Below are 16,262 nucleotides of genomic sequence, written 5' to 3' on the forward strand. Positions count from 1 at the left end.
ACATAATTTTTTGCTGAAATATAATTTCTCACATGAACAATTAGATACTGTACTTATTAGAAAAATATTAATATTGACAACAAAATATTTAATCATGACAAAGCTGTCAAAAAGACAGAAGGAAATCGGCACCAAAAATATTATTTATAAAGAGGTGTTAGACGAGATACAACACAACATACTTGTATCTCATATAATAAAATTTACATTTACACTATATAAGTAACATATTTGGTGCGGTACACACGTGCAACGCACGTACACTAAAACTAGTTATTTAAAATAAGAAAATTTTACCTCTTATAGCAAAACTTTACACCTTATTTATTATAAATAAACATCCTTTTAAAATAATATTTTCTATAACTACCTTTTAGGTTTTATAGCAAAATATGTATTTATGGTCACTTCCTACTATTTAGCCATTAAATAAGCTGGGTAATATTTTTATCTCTCCTACTTTTTGTATACAACTTAACCACGATCTCTCTCCACCCCTCTCTCTCTCTCAATGCCAGTCTCTTCTCCATGAATACAATCACGATTCTCCACTAATTCATCTCCATTGTCTCGCGAAAGTTTTAATTTTTTTTGCTCCAAAAAGTTGTGGTAAGTGTTAAAGTTGATAGATTTTCGCTGGTATCGGAATTGAATGGAAAAGACAAGACAAAATGAAACAGAAAAGGATAAAGGAGAAACAAAGATCTAGAGAAATACAAGTGCAGATCTCAAAATTTTCAAAGTAGAAATGAGAGATTCACTACCTGGACGACCCAGAGGGCGCCGGTACCGGCGGCGACGCATCACATGGCGGCGACCTGGATATCGGTGGATTGGAGACGGAGTTTGGGGCTGAGGAACTTGAAGAGTCCGTTATCTTTATTTTTATTGTATTCAATGCATCTCGCTGTATTCCATGTATTTCATTCTATTCACGAATTTAATTTTTTCTACTTTTTCAATATATTCATTGTATTTAACTGTATTCAAGTTAATTATATAATTTCAAAGCTTCACTTTGTTTCACTGTTTTGTCCAGCAGTATATATTCAACAGTATGTATTCAATGTATTGTAGAATATATTCATATATTTTTTTAATTAATATAATTTATGTATTCAGATGTATATATGTATTCAAATGTATTTGCAGTATGTATTCATGTGTTTTTGCACTATAGATAACCTGCTATACTTCATGTATTCAATTTATTGTACGTATTTAACTGTATTTAATGTAATTATATAATTTCAATATATAAATCTATTTTAAAAAGATACCACTAAAAAATATTTTAATAAAGATACCACTAAAAAAAGAAAGGATGGATTGAATCTCTGAAGATTGCTCTGTTTTTGGGGTATTTTTCGACTGAGAATCTTTTCTATAACTGAAAATACAAATTTTGCGTGTTATAATTGAGTTTGTTGAGTTATATTAGGAGTCTATCGCGTTAATTGATTCACTTACCATTTTTAAACAGCTGAAAACCTTTTTTCGCATATTTTTATTACTGTATTCACGAATACAACTCGCGAATACATATGAATACAGCCTATGTTTAGTTGGACTTTCTTGTTTTTCGCCGAATTTTGCTACTGTATTCATGAATACAATAGCTTGAATATATAGAATACACTCTATTACAAGTAAAAACATAACTATAGGAAGTAATTAAGTAAATGGTAGCTATAGCAAGTTAATAGCCACTAAAAAATAGTCATTTCTGAAAATTTCTCAAAATAATTACATTAACCTAAATTACTAAAAAATGGGGCCTCCAAACTTACGGTGCCTAAAGCCCATGCTTCACCTGCTTGGGCCTTTGGGCCTCCGCCCAACAAAGTGTTGGAGGTTAGGAGGAAAGTAAATTTTCATATGCTAGCGCTTATTTTGTCATTCGCATGACCCAAAAAAGCAGCTAACCCGTCGGTCTATATCGAATGTAAAGCAAAAAATTTAGATTTTTGATGTAAAGATAAGCAAACGGCAAAATTGGATAGGAGTGCGTGCAACACCAGGTGTAGGACCGTAGTAAGGTGACGGTTATCTAAAATCATATAAAGAGACTTTATCATCCATAATGAATCGATGTGGGATTCACTTTAATACCGTGATAACAAATAAACATTGAGCCTAACTCATCCTACAAAAACTAGCTCATAAGGTGAGAATTGTCCAAGATCATATAAAGAGACCTCTCAATCCCTAATGAACCGATGGGAGACTCAACATTGGAGAACCTACAAATTGACACAATCAATATCCAGACCTTGTATATTGACACTAAAGTAATATAAACTTTAAGACTTGAAATTGGACACAAAATTGAGAAGCGGAACAAGAAAGGGAAAATTGGATGGACTATGGAGTATGGAAGAGGCCCAATTTGAAAAAATCCAAATATATGACCGACCCAAATAATCAAATTAAAATTATAAAGAATTTTTGGTTTGCAATCTTTCAAAGTCAAAAAAAAAAAGGGGAACTGGAATTTTCATTAATCGGACTAAAACAGCAAACGACGCCACCAAAAGTTTAACACCAAGCATACTTAAGTCTGCTTTGTTTTAGAGAAGAAGCACTTCAAACTTTGATTTTTCTTGAAGAGTTGGAAAAATACAAGTTCAGTTCACAGGACGTAATAAATTAACAAAGTTTAGTGTTGGAGATCAACAAATGGAAGAAAAAGATGGAATTTCTACTTATTTAGTGTCACGACCCAAATTCCCTCCGTATAACGTCGTGACGACACCTAATCTCTACGACTAGGTAAGCCTAACAAATTACGAAAAATAACAAAATGAGTAAAACTTGGCAACTAACAGCAGTGGGTAACTGAATAACTAGTAACAATGCTGCTCGGCATGTACAATAACCAATACTCTATAAATACACAGTCTTCCCAAAAACCGGAACATCATAAGCCACAAGCTATAGAAAGAAACTAGTATCTCTATACACCAGAGTCTAATAAAAGAAGTACGGAAGGTAAATCATATAGAGGAGAATAGAAGGGGACTCCGAGGTCTGCGGACGCGGCAGATGTACCTTGAACTCTCCGTACAGCAGCAATCACTCTCAGCTGATAGCGGGGCTGATAAGAAGTACCTGAATCTGCACACAAAAAACATATGCAGAAGAGTAGCATAAGTACACCACAACTGTACCCAATAAGTGTCAAGCCTAACCTCGGTCGAGTAGTGATGAGGTCAGGTCAGGCCCACTGGTATATAATAAATAAAGCAGGGGAATATAACCGTATATTAAGAGACTGGAATTTAACAAAAGGAAAATACAGCAAAAATAACAGTACAACATAAGGGTAAACAACAGGGGATCTCCCGAGATGCCGTCTCGTAGTCCCAAAATAAATAAGCAAAGAGATCTCCCGAGGTACCGCCTCGTAGTCTCAAAAGTAAATGTACAGGGAGAACTCCCGAGGTACCGCCTCGTAGTCTCAAAAGTTAATATGTAGGGAGAACTCCCGAGGTACCGCCTCGTAGTCTCAAAAGTAAATGTGCACGGAGAACTCCCGAGGTACCGCCTCGTAGTCTCAAAAGTAAATGTGCAGGGAGAACTCCCGAGGAACCACCTCGTAGTCTGAAAAGTAAACACACAACTCAAACCGATAAATATAACAGTTAATAGCAAGATTTCAACAGTTATACTGATAAGGAACAAGGAAAAAGCAGAAAATCAACTAGGCATGCTTCACAAAGTTCAAATAAGCAGTTAAAGCACGTAGACATGCGATATTAGACTAAACAGGATAACTACACATATTGGAATAGCTCAATTAAGAATAAAAATAGACTAATACCCATTTAAACAGTATAACTCAAAGTAAAGGAAAAACAGGTTGCTACTCAGTAAAATAAATCGGGTTTTACAACAAATAGCCCATGTACGTACTCGTCACCTCACGTACACGTTGCTCACATATCTCAACAGTACCAAATGCTAAGGGGATTTTTCCCACGCAAGGTTAGGCAAGCCACTTACCTCGAACCAAGCTCAATCAATTGGTAACAATGCCTTTTTACGAATATCCGACTCTAAATGGCCCAAAGCTAGCCAAAAATAATTATATACCATAAATACAACTATAAAAAATTAATGTAGTTAATGAAATCAAAGCTAAAGCAAGAAATTAAAAAATCACCCCAAAAGTCGACCCAGACCCACGTCTCTGAATCGGGTAAGTCACAAAATATGAACATTCATTCACTCACGAGCCCGGTTATGTAATTTGTTTTGGAATCCAACCTCAATTTGAGGGCTAAATCTCCATTTTACAAAAATCCCTAATTCTACCCAAAACCCCCAATTTCCACCATGAAAACACAAGATTTTTGGTTTAAATCTTAGAAAATGTAGTGAAAGATTGAAAGAAACTAGTTTAGAATCACTTACCAATGATTTGGGGAAGAAAGGTTCTTTGAAAAATCGCCTCTAGGGTTTTTTGTTTAGAAAATTTGAAAGAATGAACCAAAATCCCGTCTAAGTCCCATTTTGATCAGTTGCAGATGTTGCATTTGCGACCTAGGATCCACAATTGCGAACCCCCGCAAATGCGAAGAATCAATCGCAAATGCGAAGACATTCACATCTCTTCTTTTACTGCAGTTGCGATAAATTATTTGCAATTGCGAACATTGATCTTCCGCATTTGCGACCAAATTGATCGCAAATTCGACCAAGCCTGCCCCAGTCCTACTTCGCAAATGCGAAGTATTGTTCACAAATACGAACTCTGGCCTCCCCGTAATTACGACTTCTTGATCGCAAATGCGAACTCATGCTGACCCACGCACTCTTCGCAAATGGAAAGAATTTGCTCGCAAATGCGAGCCTGTCAGGATTAGGGAATGTTTGCAAATGCGAACACTGATCTCGCAATTGCGAGATCAGACACCAGTCACCAGAAATTGCAGAACCAATTGAGTTTTCTAAGTCCAAACCACTCAGTAGCCTATCCGAAACTCACCCGAGCCCTCGGGGCTCCAAATCAAATATGCACACAAGTCTAAAATCATCATACGAACTTGTTCGCGCGATCAAATCGCCAAATAACACTTAGAACTACGAATTAAACACCAAATCAAATGAATCTTTCAAGAAAACTTTGAAACTTCTATTTTCACAATCGGACGTCCTAATCATGTCAAACCAACTCCGTTTCGCACCAAATTTGACAGACAAGTCATAAATATAGTATTAGACCTATACCGGGTTACGAAACCAAACTACGGACCTGATATCCAAAAATTCAAACATTGGTCAAACATTTCAAAGTCATTAAGCTTTTAACTTTCAAATTCCAACAAATTGCGATAAATCGGGCTAGGGACTTCCGAATTCGATTCCGGGAATATGTCCAAATCTCAAATCACGATATGGGCTCACCGTGACTGTCAAAATAGGAATCCGGGTCCGTTTTCTCAAAACGTTGACCGAGGTCGTGGCGGCACCTAATCTCTACGAGTAGATAAGCCTAACAAATTACGGAAAATAACAAAACGAGAGTAAAACTTGGCAACTAACAACAGTGGGTAACTGAATAACTAGTAACAATATTGCTCGACATGTACAATAACCAATACTCTATAAATACACAGTCTTTCCAAAACCCGAAACATCATAAGTCACAAGCTACAGAAGGAAACTAGTATCTCTATACATCAGAGTCTAATAAAAAAAGAACGGAAGGTAAATGACATAGGGGAGAATAGAAGGGGACTCTGAGGTCTGCGGACGCGGCAGATGTACCTTGAAGTCTCCGTACAACAGCAATCACTTTGAGGTAATAGCGCGGCTGATAAGAAGTACCTGGATCTGCACACACAAAATATGTGCAGAAGAGTAACATAAGTACACCACAACGGTAACCAGTAAGTGCCAAGCCTAACTTCGGTCGAGTAGTGACGAGGTCAGGTCAGGCCCACTGGTATATAATAAATAAAGCAGGGGAATATAACAGTATATTAAGAGACTGAAATTTAACTAAAGGAAAACACAGCAAAAATAGCAGTACAACACAGGGGTAAACAGCAGGGGATCTCTCGAGATACAATCTCGTTGTCCCAACATAAATAAGCAAAGAGTTCTACCGAGGTACCGCCTCATAGTCTCAAAAGAAAATATGCATGGAGAACTCCTGAGGTACCGCCTCGTAGTATCAAAAGTAAATATGCAGGGAGAACTCCCGAGGTACCGCCTCGTAGTCTCAAAAGTAAATGTGTAGGGAGAACTCCCGAGGAACCGGCTCGTAGTCTCAAAAGTAAACACACAGCTCAAACCGATAAATACAACAGTTAACAGCAAGATTTCGACAGTTCAAATAAGCAGTTAAAGCACGTAGACATGCGATATTAGACTAAATAGGATAACTACATGATGTGTGGCTATAATTCCATAGTTTTGTACATTATTTTCCTTGCATTTTATATGCTTTAATGATAAATTATACTTTATTTGTGCGTAATGGAGTTTATTTTATGTGTAGGTAAATTGGAGATGAAAGTAGAGCAAAAGGGATACTTAAACGTTAAAAGCGTGCTCGAGAACAGTGAAAAGGAGAAAGCTGTCGAAGCCAGGCCTATAGCAGGCTTTATACCTGGCGACGCCAGGCCTTTAGCTCGCGTAGGAGCTGGCGAGGCGAGGCAGAGGCGAGCTCAAGCAGGCTGTATACTTGGCGACGCCAGGTCTGGGGCGAGGTCCACCAAGCATTATGCCTCGCGAGGCCAGGTCTGGGCGTGCACATTCCGAGTTTTGAAGACTTATTTCGTCTCCCGGTTTGACTAGGACTTGGCCTACACGTTTAGGTCTTTTCCTACACATATAAATAGACCTAAAAATGCCACTTTTAAAGGAGATTAGACCGAGATTGGACCGACATTAGACCGGAGATTCGACCTAAGGAGGCAAGAACACACTAGGAGCAAGGCAGAGAATTCTTCTACAAGTTTTTCACTTCCTTCTTCCTATTTCCATTATTGGTTATGAATTCTAGTATTGTAGTTATGCATACTATTATGAATAGCTAATTTGTTATCTAGAGTTTTGATAGAACCTTTTGTAGGATAAATTCTTGTTATGGTTTTATATATTGAGCCGTTGGATTTCTTTATTTGTTCAACTACGTTTATATTGTAGTTGGTTGAAGAGCTCTCAATCGACTGTGCCTATTTAGTGTGTATTACTCGGGAGAGAGTGCATATTTAGGTAGTTGTTGAACAACATCACTCCTGGCATATATGAGGGATCAATACGAAGGGTTTAAAGGTGGGATTAAGGATAACGAAATTTTGGTGCGATCCGAATGAGCCGTACTTAATGCCTGCCAGCGTGATTCGGGAGAATATGTCTAGTAAATTGTGGTAATTACTCGGGAGAGAGTTACGACACTCAGAGTGCTCATGATCGATAGAGAAAACTTAGGCGAAATTATAGAAGGCATAGCGGGAAGGATTCCGACAATTGGGGAAATCATAACTCTAGACCTCCTTAGTCTTGTCTAAAATTTCGTCCTTGTTAGTTGATAATTTTACTGCTTTATAATAGTTGTTAGTTAATTAGTTAGAAATAAATATTATAATCTCTATAATTAGGAAATTGTTTGGACTTGTGTTTCTTAGCAATATTGAACAGTTGTAGCTAAGCCTTAGTTCTCTATGAGATTTGACTCCGGACTTGTAAACCGGATTATATTTGCAACGACCGCTTAGTTCTTTTTATAAGGCACAGTTGGGCGTGATCACTACACATATTGGAATAGCTCAATTAAGAATGAAAACAGACTAATACTCATATAAACGGTATAACTCAAATTAAAGGAAAAACAGTTTGCTACTTAGTAAAATAAATCGGGTTTTATAATAAATAGCCCGTGTACGTACTAGTCACCTCACGTACACGGTGCTCACAAATCTCAACAGTACCAAATCCTAAGGGGATTTCCTTCATGCAAGGATAGGCAAGGCACTTACCTCGAACCAAGCTCAATCAATCGGTAACAATATCTTTTCCACGAATATCCAACTCCGAATGGCCCAAAGCTAGCCAAAATCAATTACATACCATAAATACATCTATAAGAAATTAATCTAGTTAATGAAATCAAAGCTAAAGCAAGAAATTAGAAAATCGCCCCAAAAGTCGACCCGGGCCCACGTCTCAGAATTGGGTAAAAGTCATAAAATGTGAATACCCATTCACTCACGAGCCCGATTATGTAATTTCTTTTGGAATTCGACCTCAATTTGAGGTTTAAATCTCCATTTTACAAAAATCCCTAATTCTACCATAAACCCCCAATTTCCACCATGAAAACACGGGATTTTTGGTTGAAAACTTAGGAAATGTAGTGAAAGATTAAAAGAAACTAGTTTAGAATCACTTACCAATGATTTGGGGAAGAAATATTCTTTGAAAAATCGCCTCTAGGGTTTCTTGTTTTGAAAATTTGAGAGAATGAACCAAAATCCCGTCTAAGTCCCATTTTGATCAGTTGTAGATGTCGCATTTGCGACTTGGGGTTCGCAATTGCGAACCCCCGCAAATGCGAAGAATCAATCGCAAATGTGAAGACCTTCACATCTCTGCTTTTATCCCAATTGCGATGACTTGTTCGTTATTGCGAACATAGATCTTCCGCATTTGCGACCAAGTCTGCCCCAGCCCTACTTCGCAAATGCGAAGTATTGTTCGCAAATACGAACTCTGGCCTCCCCGCAATTGCGACCTCTTGATCGCAAATGCGAACTCATGTTGAGCGAGGCACTCTTTGCAAATGCGAAGAATTTGCTCGCAAATGCGAGCCTGTCAGGATTGGGGAATGTTCGCAAATGCGAACACTGATCTCGCAATTGCGAGATCAGACACTAGTCACCAGAAATTGCAGAACCAACTGAGTTTTCTAAGTCCAAACCACTCTGTAGCCTATCTGAAACTCATTCGAGCCCTCGGGACTCCAAACCAAATATGCACACAAGTCTAAAATCATCATACGAACTTGCTCGCGCGATCAAATCGCCAAAATAACACTTAGAACTGCGAATTGAACACCAAATCAAATTGAAATTTTCAAGAAATCTTTGAAACTTTTATTTTCACAATCGGACGTCCGAATCACGTTAAACCAACTCTGTTTCTCACCAAATTTGACAAACAAGTCATAAATATAGTATTGAACCTATACCGGGTTTCGAAACCAAAGTACGGACCCGATATCCAAAAAGTCAAACATTGGTCAAACATTTCAAAGTCATTAACCTTTTAACTTTCAAATTCCAACAAAGTACGATAACTCGGGTTAGGGACTTCCGAATTTGATTCCGGGCATACGTCCAAGTCCCAAATCACGATATGGACCCACCGGGACCGTCAAAATACGAATCTGGGTCCGTTTGCTCAAAATATTGACCGAAGTCAACTCAAGTGTATTTTAAGGCAAAAATTTCATATTTTTCAGCTTTTAACATAAAAGCTTTCCGGCAAAAATATCCGGACTGTGCACGCAAATCGAGAAAACTAAAAATGAGGTATTTAAGGTTTCAAAGCGCAAAATTAGGTTTTAAAACATAAGATGACCTATCGGGTTATCACAATTTGAGACCAATTACTATTGCATTCTCATTGGATTAAAAGTCAAAAGCCAAATCTTGCTTAATAACTAATTGAGCTAACTGAGGAGAACTCAGTACTTGCTATATTCTATGGCTTTCCTAATTAATCATTCAATGGCATGCTTCCAAGGTTGTTAACCACAATTATAGACCCTTTGCATTAATTATTCTGTTTTTCTTTATATCAAAATCAGTGCCAATATATGGTCATTATTAGATAGTATTTCGTATTTTCATCATGTTGATGATCAATGTGGGAGCTGTACTGAGAAAGATTCATTCACAGCCAATTAGCCAACTAAATATCCATATTTGGTTTTGCTTTCTAACCAGGAGTAGTGCTATAATCAATACTATATTACATACTCAAGTATGAGAGACTGCTAAGGTTCGTTTGGTAGGATGTATTAAAAAAAATAATACATATATTAGCTTTGATATGATTAATTCTTTGTTTGATAGTGTTTTGCAACCTATTATGTATTAGTAATATACCTTATTCAGTACTATTTTTATGCATTAGCAATACATGAATAAACATGTATAAAGACATAATTGCCCTTTAAAAAAAAATTCAAATCCTTTCCAAAGACTGTAAAGGTATTTTTGTAAACAAATAATTTCTTAAAATTTTTTACAATGCATATAATTTTTAATATACCAAATCAAACAATCGATAAGAAATAATCTTATCATGTTCTGCATTATTCTTATATACTGACCCTAAGATTGATTGAGAAAAGTGGTTTTTTTTTATGGACCCCTTTGTAGCCCCAGACAAACACAACCTGCAATAGAAACATGTTCGTATGATAGCAAAAGAACAATATTAGTACATAAAATGTCACGAGGTTTTTCGGTGGTTTTAATGGTTGAGAGCTTTATGCCTGGAATTTTTGTCTTGGATAGACACAGTATGATCAATGATGTGCCTTGTAAAAGTTTAGGTATTGGCTTACTCGTACCAAAGCTGAATTTAACAGTGCCCTTTTTGAAAATTATGCGCAGGATTTACGGTTATGTATAATGCCTTTCATGACGTTAAGTGACATCACTCTCTTACATTTTCTGAATGTTCAAAAATGAATAACGTATTTCTCTATTTAAAATATATTTTAAATTATAATAGTATTAGTTTATCATTAATGACATGACTTGTTTGGGTAAACGTAATGTAAAATATTTTTAGGAAGAAACGACACAACTTTAAATCCTTGGCAGATATATACTCCCTCCGTCTGTCTATCGTGTTTCTCTTTTACACGCCCCTTAAAAAATATTAATTAGGAAATGGATTGGACTATTCTACCCTTATTTATGTCATAAGATATAATATGTATCCATTGAATATTTATTCTATTTATGTGTTATCTCCATCTTCAAGAACAATTATTAGTAAGGGTAAAAAAAAAAATATAATCAATTTTGTCTTGACCTTTTAAAATGACAAATAATTTGAGACTAACTATTTTTAATAACCACGATTGTTAATATGAAATGGATGAAATAATTAATACATGAGCAGATCAATAGTGTGAAATATTAACTTTTTTGCATTGACACTGGCAATTAATCTCTCTATTATGACCTTTTATCAATGTAGTTTGTTAGTAATTCATCATTATATTACCTTTGCACTCATTCTCTTTTAGGCAAGGGATAATCGCCGATTGTAGTTAATAGAAGCTCAGATATGTAAACATGAGGTAAGTGGGGTGAGCTCATACGTACAATTATATCTATAAAATATGTAAGGTAAATTTCACATTTTGCTGGGAGTTTTACTCCTCGTTAGAAAAGTGAAATGCCCGAGTGGTCCAAATCAAAAGAAAAATTAATTGCATGTTTGCAACCAAATTTAGTCCATTGCCAAATCCCATGAATGACAGATAAATGCCAGCAGGCTTGTACGACACAATTTTTTTAAATTTTCACTTAATTAATTCATAACACAAGAAAATGTTATAAAATAAACAAATACGTATATGCTGTGTGCCAATTTTCATGACAAATAATTGAATGCTTAACAGTTAGGCAACGTATCAATGCAACAACCTATAATGTTTGGATGGTGATAACAAGACATATAAAATGGTCTGCCTCCAAAAATCTGATCTCAAACCGAGATGGGACCCGCTTCTCACAGAGGTCCCACATAGGTCATTTCTTCAAGGACAATTGTTTGGTTCGAAAAGGACAAAGGATAATGTTGATACGAGAAAAATAAAAATTTAAAAACAGAAAAAAATAGAAAGTGCATTAAGAATTAATAGTAAGTTAGGAAAGTGAAGATCTTGAAAACAATTAACAAGTAACAACTATGAATGGCCAACAAAGAGGATGATGTATGGAGTTCGTAAGTACTTTTTTATTTTTAAGTTTGAATTTTAAGTATGAAGTTTTCTTTGTTAGAAAATAATTTTTTCTTAATTTATTGACGAAAATTTGAATTTAATCCAAACTCAATATAAATATCGAACACTAAGCAAAAAAATATAAAATATAAACAACGGTGAAGGAATAGGATAAAGCTAACATAGTACATAGTAAAGGGTATCATTTAGCATTGATCCTATAAATAATTGGACAACACAAGACAAAGAAAAAAGTCCTATAATCCCTTGTCATGACAAGGCAAATCTTGATGACCATACTTTTTCCTTTAATTACTATACATGGAGTAAAGTGCCAAAAAAAATAATATTCATGATCTTCAAGTTTTCTACAAATATATTATATTTTTTAAATGCTAGAATAACTTTTCTTCCTTAATGTTTTGCATTAATCGAAAATGTATATTCACAAAAGAGGTTATGCAGTGAGCTATGATAGTAGCTAACTTGCTTTCCCCGGGCAAAATTGAAATAATAAGATAGAATCATTACACGTAAGCCATGTCTAGAAAATAACATAGTTTGATTATGACAGTCGTGTTGTAAACATTTGAATTCTTCATTACATCGCCAAATCGCATAAAATTCATAAATCTTTTTAAATCAAAACTTCCCTTTGATCTTTAAATTAGCTCGATGAACAACTTGTTATTTTGTTCTTGTAAAATAATACATACACCTGAAATGAAACGAGGTACAGACTGAACGAAGCAAATAATAATGAATATTCATACAATTAACATCGACTAATTTAACATTAACCATAGTCATAATAGTTATTTTAAATGATAGTTCACTTTGGGGGATGAAAATCTCCACCAGAAGGTACGAATTATTGAAAAGGGAACATTAACATTTTTGAGTTGGATCTTAAATCTAGATTTTTTATTTTTTTTTTGAGTATTCTCGTGCATGAATATCAAATCCATACAAGGCACTAGGCAATCTGTTTATCTTTAAAAACGGATAACAATTGAATTTATTTGTGGTTTTAAGGATATGTGGATTAATTCAATACAAGTGATTAATGACGTTAGATTAAGCAAATGAAAGACGTAATAAAGGACCAAACCAACGATAAGGGTGATTCCGAGCTAGGTTGGTGGCTTAATGAGGAACCAACCCTCGATTCCAAGCTTGCACTTACGAAGAACTTAAGAACAAAAAAAAAAGAACTTTGAACAACTAAAAGGATTGAAACAAATTGTCTAGACATGCGTATTACAATGTGTCTCATGAATAATAATCTTTCCCCTTTATATAGTAGGAGAATTTTACCCTAAGTACAATTCTAAGAAAGGTAAAAAATTTATGTTTCGCTAATCACTGATTTTCTGCCGATACGCGCCGAGATTTACGCCGTGATATCCGGTCGGGCACAGACATCGCTGCCCTTTGTTAGTCGTATTTAGATGTTTGGTAATGCTCTTGGAAGTCTCAATCCTCAAGCCGGACTCAGAGGATATGGCCCCGATATCCCCGAGAGCATGTGTTTTGCCCGAACCCCAATACGAGGGGCTCATCGCTCTGACTCCGATTCATTACGGTGACGTTCCTGCTCCATTTGATTCACCGGAAAATTGAGTCATTCAGTGGGCTCTGTTTTACCCGTATACAGATAGTCCTCTTGTTTCTCAGAGAGTAGGCTTGCCGAAATGATGGAAAATGACGGATGACTCTGGTTCCTTCCTTCGTACATTACGATGAGAGAGCCGAAACGTCACATCAATCGCGTTGTTCTGACTTCGGACACGTGTCGCTCACCGGCAGGTTGCCTCCGAATGCGAAGCGTCGGTTGTTTCCCTATAAAAGCCTCCTTCCTTTGTCCTTTTTCTACTTTCTGACCAAACCGCTATCTTCGAGCTTTCCCGCCATTATCAAAACCTTCTTCGAACCTTTATATCTTCATCCTTATTCTTAAATCTCCATAGCAATCTCTAGATTTCTGCCCAAAGTTTCTTCAAATCTTCATACTCTGTTCTTCATCTTCAAAACCCATTTTTTCAAAAAACTTTGCGTTTTTTCCTCAATTTTTCAAACACTCCCGAGATGACAATGGCCAAAACATCGAAAATCGTTCCTCAATAATTTGCCTCTTCATCTTCTCAACCGGCCGTTGGTACTGAAGCGGTCGCCCCTGAGGTGGTTTCCCTCGAAACGGCCTCCCCCATTGTGGCTGCTAACGAACCGGCCTCTGAGCCTCCCTTATCGGCGTTCATTCCCAGGGGATGCCCAATTGCAGATGACTTTAAAGTCGAGAATCCCTCGCGCAAACAGGATCGGGGTGAAGGAGTATCGATGTACATATATTTCGTGACTGAGATGTTCTTCCCATAGTTCGTAAGGACTGCAATTAGGAAGGCAAGAACGTAGTAGTCCCCGGGCCCGAGGACGCTGTCACTACCCTACCTACATGGAGGGGTACTTAAGTATTTACACTTACCCCTTAATACTGGGCCCAATAGACCTGATCATCCTAGACTTTTGCAAGAGGTACGAGGTGTGCCTCGGGCAAATCCACCCTTCATTGTGGAGGATCGTGACCCTCCTCCGCTACTTCGTGAACAAGACCGAATCTCGTCGGTTCACGATCGATCACCTGCTTCGATTATATTGTACTCGGATGTTTCGAGAGGGACTGATCAAGCTTACTTGTCGGGACAACAAAGCCCTCTTTTCCAGTATCGACGAAGACCGATACCGGGGCTGGCAGGGCACTTTGTCTGAGTGAAAATCAGAGATTTGAGTAATGCGTCTCGGAAGTGCAACTCCCTCTTTCAACATAAAAAATTTTTCTTTTATTTCTATCTTCTCATTCATGCTTGTGGTTGTGCGGCTGTTGCCCAGATTTCGAATTCGGTCCCCCAGTTAAAGGAGTGGATCGAAGGCATCTGTACTCAGATGTCGTACTTCGAGTGCACATGGCGCGAACTTTCGAAGGGCCGGTGGGAGGCCCGTTCTCATGGTAAGGCATCTTTCCGAGTAGCCAACACTATGTCTCACCTTTTATTTTACTCATTCCTCTTCCCTCTTTGTTGTTATAGGTTTGCCTAAGATCAGTGAACTTAGGCCTTTGGAAGGGGATGAAGATGTGCCCCTCGACCGTTGATCCCTCTGTTGCTGCCACAGAGGGAAAATGAAGAGGAAAAGAAAACCCTCGGGTTCCGAGGTGAAGAAACCGAAGAAGCGGGTGCTCCGCAGGCCCAAGAGGGGCTCCAGTTCTCGGGTGCCTGACTACGACTCCCTTCTCCAGCTTAGGGACGAGCCTGAGTATGAATCTATTTTTATAACCCATGGACAACCTATCCCAGATACGGGGATGCATCCAAGGGGGAGACTCGCGAGATCGACCCCCCTTCAAACTCAAAAGACCAACGCAAATATCTGGGGTGAAACTTCCCAGGATGCTGACTCTGCTCCAAAGGAAGCGCCCAACATAATCGAGATCTCAGGGACGCCCTCCTATACTAAGTCTATGCTCGAGGAGGGCCAAGCGGGAAAGGAGAAATCCAACTAGCGGGGCTAGGGTGAGGAAGATCCCTTCACTCCTTTTTCGACGGGGTGGACTCGTCCACTTTGGAAGACTTCTCTGGTATGGGTGACCTAGAAGTTCCGAAGAAAGGCACTTCCTCGAAAGCTGGAAGGACGAGTTTGAGCCCGAAATTAGTCAATTAGTTCCCCGCTCCGAGCGTGGACCCTAGCCGCAAAATACTGACCGTCCCGGAGGATGCCCGAGTTTTGTCCGCTCCTGCGGGGGTAGCTAGCTACCTCCGATGCCTGGTGACCGAGCAGGTTCAGGAAAAAGTGAATGCGGTGAGCGTGCCATGCCTTTTCAATAAGGTGCACTAGGCACTGAACCGGGTAAGGCATTGTTTCCTTCCATCTATATATAGTTATTTGTGTTTGATGTTTATTATATTTGCTTTGTCTCTTTGCAGGCCTCGGTGCTTCATCACGAGAGTTTCCTCCGGTATCAGTTTGAAGTCAATCAACTCGAGCTCGAGAACAAGGAGCTTGCCCAAAAAGGGACATGTACAAGCTTCTTAGCTAGAAGCAAACCTCTTAGCCGAGCTGGACGCGGCTCAGAAAGAGGCATCGGCCTTAAGGCAGGAGCATGAAGACTTGATAGAAAAGGTAAAGGTTTTCAAAGTTAGAAACGAAGGTCTGGTCACAGAGGATAACAACAATACTTTGCAGGTCTAGCAGAAGATCGACCAGAATGACCAACTCCGCAAGGAGA

This window comes from Nicotiana tomentosiformis, chromosome 8 (genome assembly GCF_000390325.3).
Source record: "Nicotiana tomentosiformis chromosome 8, ASM39032v3, whole genome shotgun sequence".
NCBI lineage: Eukaryota > Viridiplantae > Streptophyta > Magnoliopsida > Solanales > Solanaceae > Nicotiana > Nicotiana tomentosiformis.